Source organism: Alligator mississippiensis, chromosome 2 (genome assembly GCF_030867095.1).
Source record: "Alligator mississippiensis isolate rAllMis1 chromosome 2, rAllMis1, whole genome shotgun sequence".
Taxonomy (NCBI): domain Eukaryota; kingdom Metazoa; phylum Chordata; order Crocodylia; family Alligatoridae; genus Alligator; species Alligator mississippiensis.
In genome coordinates, this window is record NC_081825.1 from 167,333,761 (window position 1) to 167,351,212 (window position 17,452).

General features: G+C 46.5%; 1 protein-coding gene across 2 annotated transcripts in view; it reads right to left on the bottom strand.

The window, feature by feature from the left end:
* Window positions 1-14,406, bottom strand: part of NPFFR2 (neuropeptide FF receptor 2) — a 64,033-nt gene extending 49,627 nt beyond the window's left edge. The window contains exon 1 of one of the 2 annotated variants that reach the window (XM_019493496.2): window positions 14,227-14,406. The gene's annotated coding sequence lies outside the window, so the exon portion shown is untranslated. Of the gene's footprint in view, window positions 1-8,138; window positions 8,213-14,226 lie in introns of those variants that run through there. The other variant, XM_019493497.2, reaches the window with a different exon arrangement.
* Window positions 14,407-17,452: the final 3,046 nt, after the last annotated feature.

Consider the following 17,452-nt stretch of genomic DNA (forward strand, 5'->3'; position numbering starts at 1 on the left):
TCCTTCTAGCCTCGACTAAAATGCAGGGGTGACTGGTGCCTCCTGAGTCTGGGAGGGGGGGCACAATCCGTGGATGGGCCAAAAACCCCATATCCACTCCTATACTCCTGTGCCACAGCTTAGTGCCCCTCCCTCCCCACAAACACACCGCCAGCCCATGTGGCAAAAAATCTGCCCCATCCGGAGTGGTGCCAAGTCAGGAGCCAATTGGAGGGGGGGGGGGGCAGGGGAGATTGGACCCCTACCAATGCCCCCCACCCCACCCCCATACCCCTCCTACCAGTCACCTGTGCTAAAATGCAGTCTATTAGTGTATCGTCTCTGGATCAGTACAGGAAAAAGCTGTTGCGATACCATCCTTGCTGCTTTCTTGAGAAGAACAAGCAAGTATCTTCTTCAGGATGTTTTGGTTTGGCAGGGTTCTCTGGTGAAACATGAGGTTTTGCTCTAGTTTCAAATTTAGATAGGCAGCTATGGATGTATGGCGTGCAGGCCAGCAGCCACATTTCATTGCAACTACCTTCTCTTATCCCAAGGGAACTTCCCTGCAAGAAAGCAGGGCTAGGGGTCTGATTCTCCACTTGCATAATCCTTTACTGTTGGGCAAACTGGGTGAAGCAATCTTACCAAATCAGAATGGTATCCCAGCACCCTGCATTGGGATAAATGAAAGCAGTAAGGAATTAAGTCAACAGCTAAACCCTGAAGTTTGTTTATGGAGTTTTTAAAACTAAGAATTAAATACATTATACTAGTATTTTGTTGTACGATGCATCCGGCATCAGTTTCATCTGCTAGATTAATGTGAAAATGATGGAGATGAGTATTATTTATTTCCTTATATCACCATGCATAACCACCTAGGTTGCTTTTTTTAAAAGGAGTACTTTAATTTAAAAGTTTTTTTAACGGCATGTATTCAGTGCACATAGATTTTAGAATTACTTTTTTTTTTTTTTGATTGCCCAGGAAATTTATTTCCAATTAAAACTACTATGCAACTGAAATATAAAGCCTTCCTTTAGGTACCCCTCAAAATCCCTATGTTAGCCCTGCACCAGCACTGCAGGCCAGAAATACAAATCAGAATGCATGGGATCCTGCAAGTAAAGATCTTATCATGCTCCTCTACATGGATTAAAGTCACACTTAGCTACCCATAGTGCTAACCCATGAAATTACTGAAAAACCCCAGGACTCACCAGCTCCTGCAGCAGCCTCAGGGCTTCAGAGGGCTCATGCAGAGCCCCCCCATGCAGTGTGGGCCACTGGGGGGCAGAAGGGATCACCCCCCTGCCTGGCAGCACCCAGTGAATCGGGGCATTTTTTTTTTTTTTTCCAAAGAGCTAGGAGCTGGGGTGGGCGAGTCAGAGATTCAGCAGCAGCCAAATCTCTGAATTAGATTCAGCCAAATTGATTCGGGACAGTGATTCAAAAAAATCACCGAATCAAATCACGGTCCCCCAAATAGGCCAAAATACTAGCCACTTTGCACAGGCCTACCAGTAATAATATACTCGTGTAGCACTTCTTATTCCAATAAGTTTCATCTTCCTCTCCCACACAATACCTTCCTAGTTCAGGGAACCAAACATTAAGTGTTTAAGATTAGGAAGAGATCAGCACCATTGGCAGGTTGTACCATTATTGTCCACTGCAGTTTTTGACCCCTCTTGAAGCAATTGGTTTTGAAGGAGAGACTGGCTTAAAAACAAAACAAAAACAAAAAACCAAAAAAAACAAACAACAACAACCCCAAAACCCAATAACTCATCAGATCCATCCTGGTAAATCCTATGAAACTTCCTAAAGATATTTAACTGCTTCCAAGGGTGCCCATAAAAACCTAGGTAGCTTCATTCAGTAAAAAAATATGGCTTATAAAAAAAGTCACCTATTACAACCTCAGATATCACGATTACCATCTGTAGAAAATTACCTTTTCAGCTAATCTGCATTTTAAACAATGATTAAATTACAATATTAAATTACCAGGCTAGAAAAGTAGGGTTTGGTTTGTTTTTTTGTTTTTGGGGGGGGGGAGGAGGGTTGTTTTTTGGGGGGGGGGTTTTTACATAATACCAGAAAGAAATTGCATTAATTTTTTATAGCAACATGAAATATTAATGAAGCTTCAGATCAATGTTTTCTTCAAAGTGATATTCCTTGTACTGCTTTAAGCAAGCAATTGAGAGCCTGAGTCTGCAGTCCTCTCACTGGGTGCCTATATACATGCTCTAGGGTGGGAAGTGGGGATCTGTTTCAATTAGAGTGGCTCTCAGGAACTGCCCTAATTGAAACGCCACAGCTTCTCATGCATTGAACATCCCATGTTTTAAAATGGCTATAGGGATGCTTTAACTAAAGCTTGTTTGATGAGTTTTAGTTAAAACGCTCCAGCCATAATTTTGAAATGTGGGATGCCAAATACAGGAGCCACTGCAGCATGCTGAAGCATTCCAGTTAGAACGCTCCAGCAGACTCAATTAAATTAAAACATGTTAGAGCACACGTATAGGCACCCACTGGCCTCAAAAGGTGCATCTATGCTGCTTACATGATGTTCTCAGCACCATCTTCAACCTACCTACTCCCCATCCACATATGTGAAATCCAGAAGTGAGGCAGGGAAGCTATGGGAGAGAGATTCCCTGCTGCTACTATCAAGATCTGTCTCCAGCATGCTTGAGAGTGGGTGTGAAGGGATGCCCTCAGAGTTGCTTCACTGGCTCATTTGCGAGTCTGGGACATTGAATGGAAAAAGGAAGAGCAGATAGCCACAGTCAAGGAACCCACTGATGGGGCCACTCACCTGCTTAAAATTAGCCACATGTATACGCATTTTCTGTACCGAGGCCTTAGCTAGTCCCTGCTACTACGATGTTGCCAGTCTCCCTTATAATCACACAGTTTTAATGGGGTACCAGCCAGGTTGATAAAGTAATTAATTATTCAACTATACAACACAAAATAAAACTATAACTTTGTAGTGAATTAGTTACTTTTGCATCACTAGCATGTTTGCTTGGATAATTGGTTTTGATGCCACACACAAAAAATTCAGAAAAGATACTTTAATGGTGCTGGGGGGAAAAAAGGTGGAGCTGCGGAAGGAGAGACAGAAAAAAAGACCTAATGTTACTTCAAAGTACCTTCCTCTTTGAATTGTAGGAGAAGGGTAATTTAGGATCATCCTAGGGGCCAAATATTCCATGGCAATAAAAAAAAAACAAAACGTTAATTGCCTGGTTTGGATAAAAACCATTTAATCATCTGGATAAACTGTCTCTCTCAATCAAATTCTACATTTCTTGCTCTGAAGCTATCAGTATAATTTAGTGCTGGCTCATTTGCTGCCATTTACAAAACTTGTAAGGGAAGTATAAGGTCTTGATAGGGTGAAACACTGAGTGCTATCTGTAAGGCATTAAGTGTTCTCAACTTCTTTTGAAGTCAGTGCTATTTCAGAATATACATGTTCTATAAATTCTATTAGCCAAATAAAATATTAGGAATTATCCTGAAGGGACTTGAAAACAAACCAGAAAATGTCATTTTATAAATCCCTGGTATGTACACTTCTTGAATAACAGATACAGGTCTGGTCCCCCAACCTCCAGAAGGTAAATCACAGAGGTAAAAGAAAAAAAGCAACAAAGATCAGAAGGTGTATGGAAAGGATTCCTTATAAGGAGCAAAAAATAAAAATAAATAAATAAATAAATAAAAATGGCTAGGTCTGTTCAACTTAAAGAAGAGACAACTGAAACGGGATATGTTGGAGATTTATAAACTGATGTTTAAAGTAAACAGGGATTTACTATTTATATTCGTTCATGTATGTAAGCACTAAAGTTGATGGGATGACCCTTCACAGACTAAAAGTGACTATGGGGCTCTGGTGAAGGGGAAAGGGGCTCAGATCGTGTTCTCACTGATCATTCTGGTCAAGGGTGATGGCCTACATAAGAGCACATGCATCCCAAAGATCAATACACGTGTATGTAGGTAGTGTTGCCAGCAAACTACAGGGAACAGAGATAAAAGTCCAGAGATAAGAAACAGGTAACATAAACAAACACTCAGGTAAAAGGAGACAAGAAGAGAGCTCTAGCCAAGTTCTCAGAGGGAAACTAGAGCAATTAGCTATTCACCCAAGATGTTAATCCACTAATATAAGCAGCATAAGGAATAAGCAGGAAAAGCTAGACCTCCCAACATGATCAAGGAAGTATGATATAATTGGGATAATGATGACTTGAGAGACAGTTCATGTGACTAGAAAACCATCATGGATGGGCATAACTTGTTCAGGAACAACAGAGGGCGGGGAGGCAGTGTTGCTCTTTTATATAGAGAGACATCCACTTGTTCCGAGATACAGCATAAAGCAAGAAATAGGCCAGTTGAAAGCCTCTGGGTTAAGGTAAGAAGGGAGAACATGAAGAGGAATGTCATGGTGGGTATCCACTATAGACCATTAAAATGGATGAGGTTTTTTCAAAACAACTAAACAGAAGTATCCATATTGCAGAGCCTGGTGCCCATTGGAGGATTTTAATTACTATGACATATGTTGGGAGGGTAGCACAGTGTACAGGCAATCCAGTAGGTTTTTAGAGTATGTTGGGAATAACTTTTTGGTACAGAACATCATAGGCAAGAAAACTTTCAAACATAGGTGAACATAACATTGCTGTAAACTAGGGGTCAGCAATGTTTTTGAGCACAGTGCCAAAGACACCCACAACCTCAACTTGTAAGATGTTGGTGTGCCAGGGGCAGACAACAGGGGAGCTACAAGGGGTCTGATCTTTGTTGTGCAAGTGCAACCCCAACCCCTTCCCAGCTGTCTACCCCGAGGCATGCATGCATCCACCACCAGCAATAAGCCAAGCCAAGCCAGGGCTCTGTGGGCCCCACTGCAGCGGCTTACAGCCCCCTGGCTGTCTGCCACAGCCAACCTGGGCTCTGGGTAGGCCCCTAATGCCTGCCATGAACCCCAGGCTGCTCACAGTAGGTGGCAGGGAGGCTGCAAGCAGCTGCACCAGGGTTTGCAGAACCGTGGTCTGGCTCGTTGCCGGTGGCAGACACATGCACCTTAAGGCAGATGACAGAAGGGGCTGGGGCTGCAGTGCCACAACACGGATAGGGCCCTTCACAGCTCCCCCGCTGTCTGCCCCAAGGCACACGTACCAAAAAAAAAAAAAAAAAAAAAAAAAAAAATTTGCCTGTGTACCACACTTTGGCCCACAAGTCGGGGATTACCCACCCCTTCTGTAGACCCTCATAGGCCTTAGGGTGCTAGGTTGATTAGCTCAAGTTCAGTTAGACTGAGAAGCAAAGCAAAGGGAAGAAAAAAGCAAAGGAAGTGCTAACAGGTGAAAGAACATCATAGGCAAGAAAGCTTTCAAGCATAGGTGAAAAATCACCTAAAGTAGGTCGCTTGGTCAGCTTGAGGTCACATAGGACTAGCATTGTGGTTTCATGCTATGTAGATCTGTTCTTACCACAGAGGTAGGTTTATACTGTCAGAAATAATCATATTTTCTGTGTAACAGATGAGGTACATCAGATTGTCAAATTAGAAAGAACAACTACGTATTCATGATTAGATGGCATATTAGGTATGTAAATACATCTGTTAGCCTTATCCAAGATCTCTTTTTTAACGAGATTTTTAAATCTGGCAAGATAATTAAGAATAAAAAAAACAGGTCCATCTCAGAATCTTCACTCTTCAGCCTTGCATTGCTGTTCTTGCTGAATTGCTCATTTGCAAATGAACCAAGATCAGTGCTTCTTTGAATCCTGGTAAGAAGTTATTTGCCTAACAAATCAGTCACCTGTTAGCAATTTAAGACTTTAGGACTCCTGAACATTAAAGATTAATTTCCTTTCAGGTACTAATGATTCTGTAATTCTTTTACATTTTATGAGTATTTGATTATTTTTAATCCAGATGCCTTACCCATAGTTTTATTATTCATATACTATTTATATTTCAGTATTAAAATTACCTTTACAATGTATGTACATCTATTTCTTAGAATACTTGATTTTGATGGGACAAGCTTCTCAAACCTTTCTTGGAACTCAGAATACCACTCAGGGTCAACAGTGATGGAGAAAAGTTATTCTCAAGTCGCTGCTCATAAAAAGGGACAAATTGATCAAGAACATAAAGATGAAAGGCAACTTGGGTGAATGACCAGGAAATGATAGACTTCAAGATCTTAAAGAGAGTAAGGAAATTGTTAGAGAAAAGGTTCAGGCTGGACTTCAGGAGACATTACTTTACAGTTAGGGCTGCCCGGCTGTGGAACTGGCTCCCAAGTGAGGTGGTAGTCTCTCCTATCTTGGGGGTCTTCAAGAAGAAGCTGGACAGATATTTGGCTGGGGTGATATGATCCCGGCACCTGTTCCTGCCCAGGGCGGAGGGTCATAGAATCATAGAAGTAGGGTCGGAAGGGACCTTGTAGATCTTCAGGTCCAACCCCCTGCCTGGGCAGGAAGAAAACTGGGCCCAAATGACCCCAGCCAAGTAGGCATCAAGCCACTTCTTAAAGACCCCCAGGGTAGGAGCCAGCACCACTTCCCTTGGAAGTTGGTTCCAGATCCTAGCCGCCCTAACTGTGAAGTAGTTCTTACGGATGTCTAATCTAAACCTACTCTCCAACAACTTGTGGCTGTTATTCCTTGTTATCCCAGGGGGCACTAGGGGAAACAAGGTCTCCCCCAAACCCTTCTGGTCCCTAGTGAGTTTGTAGACAGTCACCAGGTCCCCCCTCAGCCTTCTCTTGTGAAGGCTGAACAGGTTCAGGTCCCATAGCCTCTCATTGTAGGGTCTGCCCTGCTGTCCCCGAATCATGCGGGTGGCCCTCCTCTGGACGCTCTCAATGTTGTCCACATCCCTCTTGAAGTGGGGTGCCCAGAACTGGACACAGTACTCCAGCTGCGGCCTGACCAGTGTCGCGTAGAGGGGGAGGATCACCTCCTTGGGTCAGACCTGATGATCTGTTTAGGTCCCTTCCGACCCTAAGTACTATGATACTAAGGAAAGTGAGCAGCATAAAAAAGGCACTGGATTTCGGGTGGGGGTGGAAATCAGACTTTAACAAATTTAGGGAACTGATGGGCGGGATCACATGGGAGGCAAGTCAGAGGGGAAAAGGCATCCAGGCACGTCGATTGTACTTTAAGGACATAAGTGAGGAGCAAAGGCAGATCACCATGATGGGAAGAAAGGATAGAAAGTACAATAGATCCCCCGTTCTACACAGAAAACTCTGATGAGTTGAAACAGAAGTAGGTTCATAACCATATCACTTGTTAAATATGGTGTCAGAAAGGAATTTCTCTTGGGTAAAATTGCCACAGGCTGGGAGTTTTTGCCTTCCTCTGTAGCCTGCCCCTAGGATCTTATGAGCATGTATTAAACAACTGCTCTGCTATCATTGCAACATCTTTGTCACTCTTGCTTTTACCAATAACATGTTATAGGGTATTGGTCTTTGTAGTTGCAGGTGAAGGTCTACAGTGGCAAATTAAGGAGTGTCTGCAAATACAGTAGACTGGACTCAGTGGCCACAAAGGCCTCTTCCAATTCTGAGTTCAATTTAGCTATTAGGAGATTGTGTTTGCTCAACCCCAGCAGCAAGGCCTATGCAGTGTGAAGTATCACTCTGGAGATCTTCACAATTTTAAAAACACCAAAAATACAAAAACAAACTATGCTTAAAACCAAGAGCAATTGCCTAACTGGGAACTAACATATTTTGGCAAACAGACAGGATCTGCAGTACATGGTGTCCCTAGTGGCATAAAGGGGCTGGAACTATACTATGACAAGTCTGGCATAAAGGGACTTTGCAGGCATCGTAAAGCTGTTGTAGCAGATGGACTGGGCCCCAGGTGCACATTTAAGGAGAAAAAAGGGGCAGCATGCAGTATGTGTAGTACTCCAGGTATTCTACGCTGAGAAACAGATGCTGAGGAGGCCGTTGTTTTGAAGCCTGGACACTAGGGGCTGGTCCCAGAACACCAGAGGTAGCTTAAATATGCTAGAGAGCCATAATGGAAGAAAGGTAAATCTGGTTCAAGATACCCGAGGGCCAGACTAGGATACCATTGCTTACCTCAGACTGCTGGGCAAAGGTCTGACCCTGCTTCTTTCAAAATGCACTTGTACCTCACTCCACAAGGAGATCTGTTGGATTCAATATGCACATAGCTGTGTAATGCTCCAATCAGTATTAACAAGGGAATATAATCTGCTCCCATACATATATCTACACCACTTCCCTGGCACTCCTGGAGGCACTCCTGGAGTTGGCACTCCAACTCTGCACAAACCAAACCTGCAAGTGAGGCAGTGAAACTCCCCTGCCTCCTGCCCCCCACCTTCTCCTCTCAAGATTTCTGTCTTGAGAATGACAATGGAATTTAAAGTATGCTTGAGAGAAGTGACTTCAAGGTTCCAGTCAAATAAGAACTGCATCTCCCTTGTGACTAGATAGAGCTTTCTCAGATTAAAGTGTGAATCCAAGTATGACAGGAGGCTGTCCTGAGGCCAACCTCTGCGTCAGCCTACCCACCTGTCTTTGGCAGTCCTCCCACCTATCTCTCCTGCCACACCTTGTTAGTAAATAATTAAGTTGTTCATTAGGTGGGAGGCTGCCCTTTGTGCGCCCACCTATACCGGGTGGTGTATACGTGCTCCAACCTCCCCTACACATCCCATGCCTTGCAGGTGTTACTACCATCATTGACTCTATATGCCCTGGGCATTGAACCCTCTGGCTCCTGTCTCTCTGCAATGTGCAGGCACCATGTTCTCTACTGACTGGCTTTCTGTGCCCCTCTCTCAGATGCCTGACTCTGTACCTCTCTCCCAGGCGCCTGGTTTTGCACCCCCATAGCTGCACCCCTCCAACGCTCTGGGCTTGCTGCACCCAACACTAGGCTCTACCAAATCATATGCTCTCTTTCTCCAGGCACTAATCAGGCCTCCAAACCTCCCCTTCGAGCTTCATCCCAACCCTCCAGGGTAAACATGAGAACAAACACAGGCCCCTAAGCTATAACTTAAATACTGCACAATAACAATAGTGCTATGCCCCTTTAAGGGAACAAACTTCCACTCAGAGTAATGTACCCCTATCCTAGGTACCTGGGAGACTACCTGTAGTCATGTAGCATCTAGACAGCAGAGCAGGCAGTACTGGAAGAGTTAGGCAGGCAACACCAGGTCTCAAGGAGCTTCAGCGGGCAGAAGTTCCTTCCCCTATCAGTTGCCAGAGAGAGAATGTGCATCTGCTGGCTACTGCCTGGTCTTATATAACCCAGAACCCTGCCTCCTGCCAGTCAGGTGATGTCAGCAGGTGTGGCCAATTACTTCCTGAGGCTGTTACCCTGACAACCTAGAGCTGGGGAGCTCTGCTTGGCCTGCTGAGCTCCCTGGCCAGGCTTCTTCAGCCTTAAGTAGAAGGCACATCTTAGTGCCTTGCTACACCAAGTTTCAGTATATCTTTGAAAACAATGTTTGACATTAAGGTATTGACCTGTTTCCCTAGACGTAATCCAGCTAAAGCAGCACTGCATTTTGCCACTTACTGGTAGCATCTACGTGTGCATTAATGGGTCTTTTCTAATGCACATTAAATTTAGTACATTCAATGCAAGGTACGTCATGGTTTTTTGGGATGTTTAATGTGCAGTAGACTATTTTACTACACATTAGTGTAATGTCGCCTTTTCATGTGATGTTTTAATACGCAATAAAATAGTCTATTGCACATTAAAGCACATGTATAGACATGCCCACTGAGTCAGATGCAGTGGACTACCTGCCCTATGCATTGTGCACTATTAAAACATGCATACATAGCATCTTCCTGGATCAACTCACCTAGCCACATATCACTTTGGAAGGTGACGAAAATGAGGGATTTTTGCTCTGGAACTGAAGCAGTGGTAGCAGTACTATAGGTACTGCAGTAGCCGCAAACAGCCCCATTGGTTCTGGCCCTACTCTAGTAGGCATTGTACACCGACATAAAGGCAACCCCTGACCCACCAAGCTCAAAATCTATGTAAGATCTTATGATGGGAACGAGGCCAGGCTCAAAGGGGATACCAGAAGCCAATCAGAATATGTAAGCAGGCACTTCCTAGTGCATTCTGTTGTGAACTTGAAAGTGTTATTTGTCAAGGAGTCAGAGAGAAGATTTTGCTGTTAGAATAACATGCACAGAGTTCAGACTTTACCCATAAATGACTGGAAGGTCCTTCCCACACTCATTCCAATATCAGGAATTCCAGTGATGTAAATAGAATCACACCAGTATAAAACCAGTGTGAATCCAGTCCAAAGTCTCTAGCTGATTTGTTTGGTAACTGGAGCGGGACAGGAAATGTTTTTTTTTCCAGCTCTCAAAAGTTGTCCTATTCCACAGCAGGATGAGACTGAAGGACTGTCTACACTCAGAAGTAAGCATTCAAAAAATGATGATGTGAATTTATAGAGGGTTAGCTACTCTGCACTAATATCTCCTGAGTACACTCTGAAGAATTACTAAATGCACTGCAGAACTCACACTCAGTGCATTTTAAAGGTGTACATGGGGGAAGGTAGTGTGGAGTAGCCAATTACATTAAATTCACACCCTGGCTTCCTGCACACAAACTTTCTTTTTAGATAACCCAAGACTTTTCTAAGATTTTCATAAAAAAGCAGAACGAACATAAGAGATCCTCCCCTACCCAGTTTCAAGTCCCTATTCTGTATGATATGCCTCAAGGGCTGGTACCTCAGTATCCTATGCAAGTCCTCTAAGCATTTGGTGGCTGACTATTTGGGAGCAAGTGACAGTCTCTTTTTCTTTGGTATTGATCAAAAAGTCCACATTAGGGCTAAGAACCCTTTGCAGCAAGTCTTACACTGACACTGAGGGCCTTGTTACATATTACAGTGAGCTGCTCAAATGTGGATCGGTGCTAGTGCTAGCTCGAGTTTGGAAGGTCACACGTTCAGGCCAGCAGGGACCTCGAGGACTGAAAGGTAAGAATCCCACTTGCCTGCCTATTCCAGGCTTCTCCCCTGCCCCCTGCTTCCCAGGGCTCTCCCAGTTCTCCCCTGCACCCCTCCAGATTCCTCTTGTTCCTGGGAACTCCCCCTCACTCCTTTACTTGTGGCTGCCCATGTCTGCCCTGGAGGAGCAGGCAGGAAAGCATTAACTTGCCCGCCTGACCACTGCTAAAGCTGCCAGGATGATGCTCTTCTCAGGCTGACCTCACCCAAAGAGCAGCAGCCGTGGTGGCTGGGCAGAAGTGTTAACCCTTCTCTGCCTGCTCCCCTGGAACAGACAATGCTGGCAGCCACAAGTGGTGGTGGGGGGTGGAGTGGGATGGGCAGTGAGCAAGGATTGAAGGTGCTGGGGAGGGCAGCAGGCCCAATCCAGGTCAGTGAGGAGGGGGGTGGCTGGGGTATTTACACTATGGTGAGCCTAGAGTCAGGGTCAGGCAAAGTCCATCCCCTGGGCTGGATCCAGCTGGCAGTGGACTCCATTTCCCAGCAGCCCCTGCCCCTGTGGCTGGGGCCGTTTCCATGGGGACCCCATTAGCAGCGGTGCTGTGATAGCACAGGGCCAGGGCTTCCATAAAGACCGGCCCCAGCAGCACCAGTAGGCAGCACCAGCTCCAGCACCAGAGCCAGCCTCTTTCTGGTAGGGGTTGCTATGCTGCAGGCAGGAGCAAAGCAGGCTCAGCTGCCACCACCTATGCAGGGCAGGCAGTAGTGGCGGCGCTCCTGGGAGGAGTGGCTATGGGGAATTTTGGGGTGGCTATAGCCCCCCTAAACCCTCCCCCAGAACCGCCCCTGCTAGGGTGCATGGCAGAGCGGGGAGCTCCTCCGGGGCTGCGTGGCAGTGACAGTGTGGTCCAGAGCCAGGGCAGAGTCGTGATCTGCAGCCTGCATACCCCCAGCAGGAAGTGGATTGCCCTGCCCCAGCTCGAGACCACAAGATCCCAGCCCAGCCCTGGAACAGCTCTGCACCCTCCTGTGCACCCTGCCAGCACTGCTGGGTCTGGTCTCCTTAGCAACCCCAACCTCTGCACCTCATCATAACATGAGCTGGGTAACATGGATCAGACACAATCCTGCCCTGGAGTGATGCAACTTTGAGCTGCCTAATGAGAGCTTAAAATCAGCTTCAGATGTCAATGGACAGACTATCCAAGTGTTAAGAACTCCAGGAATAACAAAACTACTATGTAACAAGGCCCAGAAAGATTTAGTTTCAACAAGGTGGCATTTCCCAGTAAAGAAGTTGAACTGAAAAAAATTCCTAACCAGCTCTACTGGTAATTTTATGCAAGGCAATGGTTTGGAATATATTGAGAAATGTTACTTCTAAAAGACCAAATGAAAAGGCAGCATGTCTTTTTTTTTTTTTTAAACAAATGGGGCTAGTTAGCAAAAGAAGTTTTAAGTTTTGTATGCATTTTGCATGCTACTTGTAACCATGGACATACAAATAGAAGGAAAAATAGGAAATGGAAAATATTTCTTCACCATTTGAAAGATAACTTGACTGCTCTAATCATCCCCTAAAAAGACATGGTGAAGATAATGGATAATATAGCAGGCTATACATAAGCTACTGCATTTTTATAAGGACCAGTAGCATGAAGTTTTAATAAATGTGTTCAGACTGTTTTCAGACTCCTGTAGCACTAATATGCAACCTTACATCTTTCACTTGCACCATATACATTTAGGAATCAATATCAGTGGAGTAGTAGCAATTGTAAAACAAGAGAAAAATCAGGCTCTTTGCATTTAGAGCAATACTAAAGTTAAAATTGAGTTGTAACACATGCAGGTTATTCAACAGCATCCGTGGAAAATAAAATAGATACCCCAGAGTGACTGCATTTATGCCGGCCAAATTCTCAGATGGCACAAGTCCAGGGAGATGTGCAGTTTACAGCAGTTGAGAAACTGTCCTGTAAAGCATCTTTTTAGTTACGGGGATGTCTCTTTCAAACCTATAACAATTCATAGCTCATGAGTGTGAAGCCAAATGCCAGACTACATGGATGGCCTCAATAGCCATCATCATTAAGAGAGGCAAATCCACTAATTTTGTCAGCCCTGGTTTAAAGTGATAATAAACCAGACCCCTGTAAATTGAATGAAACTGACAGCTCATTTGGATTACCGTTTTCAGTGGAAACACCACCTGCAGCATCTTCATATTTCAGCAGCTGTTTGTGCGTCATTTTCACAGCATTACCAGGGCCAATCTCCCCCCAGTTTTGCAATGATTATACCATACTGGTTAGAAACTTGCAGAGGTAAATTGGTACAACGCTCGGGAATGTGGCAGCACTTATGCCAGGGTAAGGGCCCTGTTACATGGTCGTTTTGGGCAGCTCCTGAAGCTCTTCCACCAGTGGACTGTTTGCGCATTAACACCTGAAACCAGTTTTAAGCACTCCTTGGGTGGCTCACAGCTTTGCCGCTCCGGGGCAGGATTCTCTCTGATGGGTGCCACCCAGCTCCTGGAAGATAACACTTGCCACTCCAGGCACCTTAGCACAAACACCCTGTCCACCCTGCCCCTCCCAAGCTGGCCCAGATCTGCCCTCCCAAGCACGCCTGATCCCAACTCATTGCCCGCCTGCTTACTTGTGGCTGCCCACACTGTGTCCCCCAGGGGAGCAGGCAGGGAAGAGTTAACCTGCCTGCCAGGTCACCACTGTAGCCAAGAGCAAAGCAGCAGCCTGGCAGGGACCAGGCAGCCAGCTACAAGCAGATGGGAGTTGGGGGAAGACCTGGGGGGTAGGATTTTTACCTTGCACTCCTCCCAGCCCCTGCCAGCCTGAAAGCGCCTGCTCCAAACTCCAGCGAGGGCTGACACCCGGCGACACCGCTGTGGCCACGGCCCCTGAAGCGCGCTCGGGCTGCGCAGCGGTCAGGGGCTGCCCTCAGAAGGGCTGGGGCGTCGTTACGAGAGACCTGGCTCCAAACACGGGGGCGCTCAGGAGTGGGAGAGGAGCGCCGGCACCGGGGCAGGGGCAGGGGAAGAAAGCGGCCACCCCGCTGAGGCCAGCGCTACCGGCAGGAGCACGCCCCGGGAGAGGCGCGCGCGGCGGCTCCGTGAGGAGGAACATCCTCACTCGGGCTCGGGAGAGGCGGGACGGGGCCGCCGCGACGCCTACCTGCCCCACGGCCGCCGCTGCAGGCAGGAGCCGCCCCGCGCCAGCTGCTCCCAGCTCCGTCTCCGCGCAAAGTTTGCAGGCGCCCGCGGCTCGGCTCGGCTCGGCTCGGCCCGCCCCGGCTCCTCCTCCCCTTCCTCAGGGCCGCCGCGACCCGCCTCCCCGCCCCGCAGCGCGGCTGCCGCGCAGGGCACGGGGGCATCGCCTCCCGCGGCACGCATTTGAGGCTCGCCGGCGAGGGCGGACTGGGGGGCGGGGGTGGCTTCAAGCCCTTCCCCGTGCTCGGGGGCAGGCACTGAGCGCCGGGCAGGTCTTCCCCAGAGGGCCACCCAGCCCCCGCCTGCCCCCCTCGCTTATTCAGCGCCCGCAGGCTGTGCGAGGGCCCAGGGCATGCTGCTGAACCGGTGCCCGGGCCTGCCTTGCTGGAGGGATGATGGGTTAGATCCCCCCTCCATCCACCTGTGTCTTCCCCTCTCTAAGTGCTGCCCTTGCAGATCCCTTCTGGAGAAGGCCCCTCTGGGCACAGTGGCGGGTGTCCTGCACCCCAGTGTTTTCAATTCCCTGACCATCAGCCCTTGGGTTAGGAGCACCAGAGCATTTCAGAGCCTGCCGCCTTTGGAAGATACTACCTCAAAGCACCTCATCATAGGACAGTTTTCCCAAGGTGGATGGAGAATTGCTGCCTCCCAAATTGTGTGTTGGCCCCTTCCTCACATAAGCTGTTGGTGCTGTGCCCTTTAGCTAGCTAAGTGCTGGCAAATAACTTTTCACAGGTGCTGGGTCAGTTTGTATACCCAGCCAACTGTTTTGGAGCACTGTTTTGCCTTTGTTCCTGGGTGCAGCCCCTTTGTGGTTGGAGGCTTTGACCCCATTTAAAAAAATGGGTCCTTTGTTCTTACAGCTCCTCTCTCAATCTGCTCTTCAGGCCCCTCTTATTCATAACCATCTTATTCTAGGAGCCTCTCATTAAACAATGATCAAACGGAAAAACGCTAGAATCCCACAAAAGGTAAAACAAATCAGATCAAACCATAGAGCTAGACAATTGCGCTGGCTGGAAGCTGAGATGATAAGAGGAGGCTAGGATTATAATAAGAATCACACAAGTGTGATTGTCTACTGTACAAAGACCATGATCTTCTCTAACAAAAGAATTTTGTATGATCTGCATATTATGCTTTGAGTCATGTTATGGTAAAAGAGAAGGCGCACTTGAAGGTTACAACCAGTGGATTCAATTACTTCAGTCAGAGAGTGCATACTGGTCAATTTTTCAGTGTAATGATTAATAAGTTTTAGTAACACACTTGTTTTAAAAGCCTTGGTTCAGTGCCTTGTGCATTCCTACCAAGGATGGCATTTGGCACAACTACTAAACTGCATCTCGGAGGAGCAGCTGACATCTGAAGTACAGACACGGACACAAATGGTTAGAATATAATTAATTGCAGGGAGCAGCTGGATATGGTATTGTAAATAGTACATAATTAATTTTGCAGTAACCATTTAAAGTTCTGCAACTAAACTGAAGAGTACTAAGCGTGCAGGTTTTTTCAGAAGTATGGCATTGGCCTGAATTTACTCCGCTGCTAATCACTGAGTGCATCTATACCTGCCTGTCAATATGCAGCAAAAAGCCCTGAACCTTACTGCTGCTGGGTGCCCGTCTGCGCATGCACTGCAGATCACAGCACGTTGAGCCGGGGCAGAGGAGACCCTTCTGGCAGAGGGCCCTAGGGATCAGCCTGCTAGCCTGGGGCTGCTCCACCCCAGCTCAGTGTGCTCCAGAGGGGCTGGCTAGGGCATGAGGGTGCTTCAGTGTAGGGCTAGCTGGCAGGCAGCCCACAAACCTAAGCAACTTTGTGGCCCAACAAGCCCTTCCAGTGTCTATGCATGTGTTGCTGCTGAGTAGTACTTGAATGAGCTTTAGATAAAGCATCCCCACCACCATTTTGAAGCATGGGAATGCTGATACATATGATGCTCCGGGTGCTTTAATTAGGATAGATCTTAGAGCTGTTCTAATTAAAGAGCCCCATCCCCCCACCCCAATCCCCACCCGAACATATGTATAGATGCCCCTTGTGCCATAGTATGTTGAGCCTGGTCAGAGCACCCCCAGGTTGGCAAGCGGCCCCCCAGGGCTCCCTGCCAGCCAGGGCTGTTCCATCCTGCCTCAACATCCTGTAGTCCTGGAAATGCAGTGTAGTGCAAATGCAGTGCCTGGGCACAATGAACTCTGATGTGAACTGCACCAGAGTTTATTCATTCAGAAAATGAAAAGAATTACAGGAAGAATATTTATTTTGAGTATTTCAAGGGAGGCCTCTGAAGTTGAGGTGGGCTGCTTTACTTAGAGCCATGGTGCACATCATTCCATAGAGGGCACCCCTTGACAGAAAATTCAGATAGTAATCTGGCACAGGTATGTCTATAATGCAGCTGGGAGCTGTGATTGCAGTGCATGTAGATGTACATTTCCATCTATCTAGCCAAGGCATTGGATCACAGTGAAGCTGCAGTAGCATTGTCTGTACAAGTCAAACAGGGACCCTGCTTGCTGTTGTTCCTACAGCTTCTCTGCCATTGGTTCCTGAGCTTGCTAGATTGCTAGACACACTGCAGTCACACTTTGGATTGAAATGCAGACGCATTCAGTCTCAATTAGTGACATGTCAGAACTCCTGATAAAGATCTGATTTGTTGTGATTTAATGAAAAGGAATCTGAAAGGAATTACTGCATTTTTCCTGTCACTGTTCAGGGCGACATGGTGCCTTATAGACTAACTCATTCAGAGCACAATGCGTGTTTGTGTTTTATGTTTTAGGGTAAAAGACTATCATTTTGTCATTGCGTGAATATTAGTATAGTGAAGTACTTAATTTATACCAACTGTAGTGATGGACCTTATGAGTGAAGAGGCTATTCTGTTTGTATTTTGTCTGCAGGATTTCCACAAAAAACCCAAAAACCCAGAAAAACAAAAAACAAAACAGGAGATCAGTTGATGTGACTATCAATAACATTTCATGTTAGGATGAGAGGAGAAGGAATGCTTTGGTATGTTCAGGCCTTGTGTCCCAACATGTTAACTAAGGTTCTGCATTTGCTGTGCAGTCATAACTTGCATGGACATCACAGGGAATGCTGCTCATGGACATACTGATACCAGGACCTATTACTCGGAGACACAAAGAACCATATTTCTTGCATATAACATGCTCTCC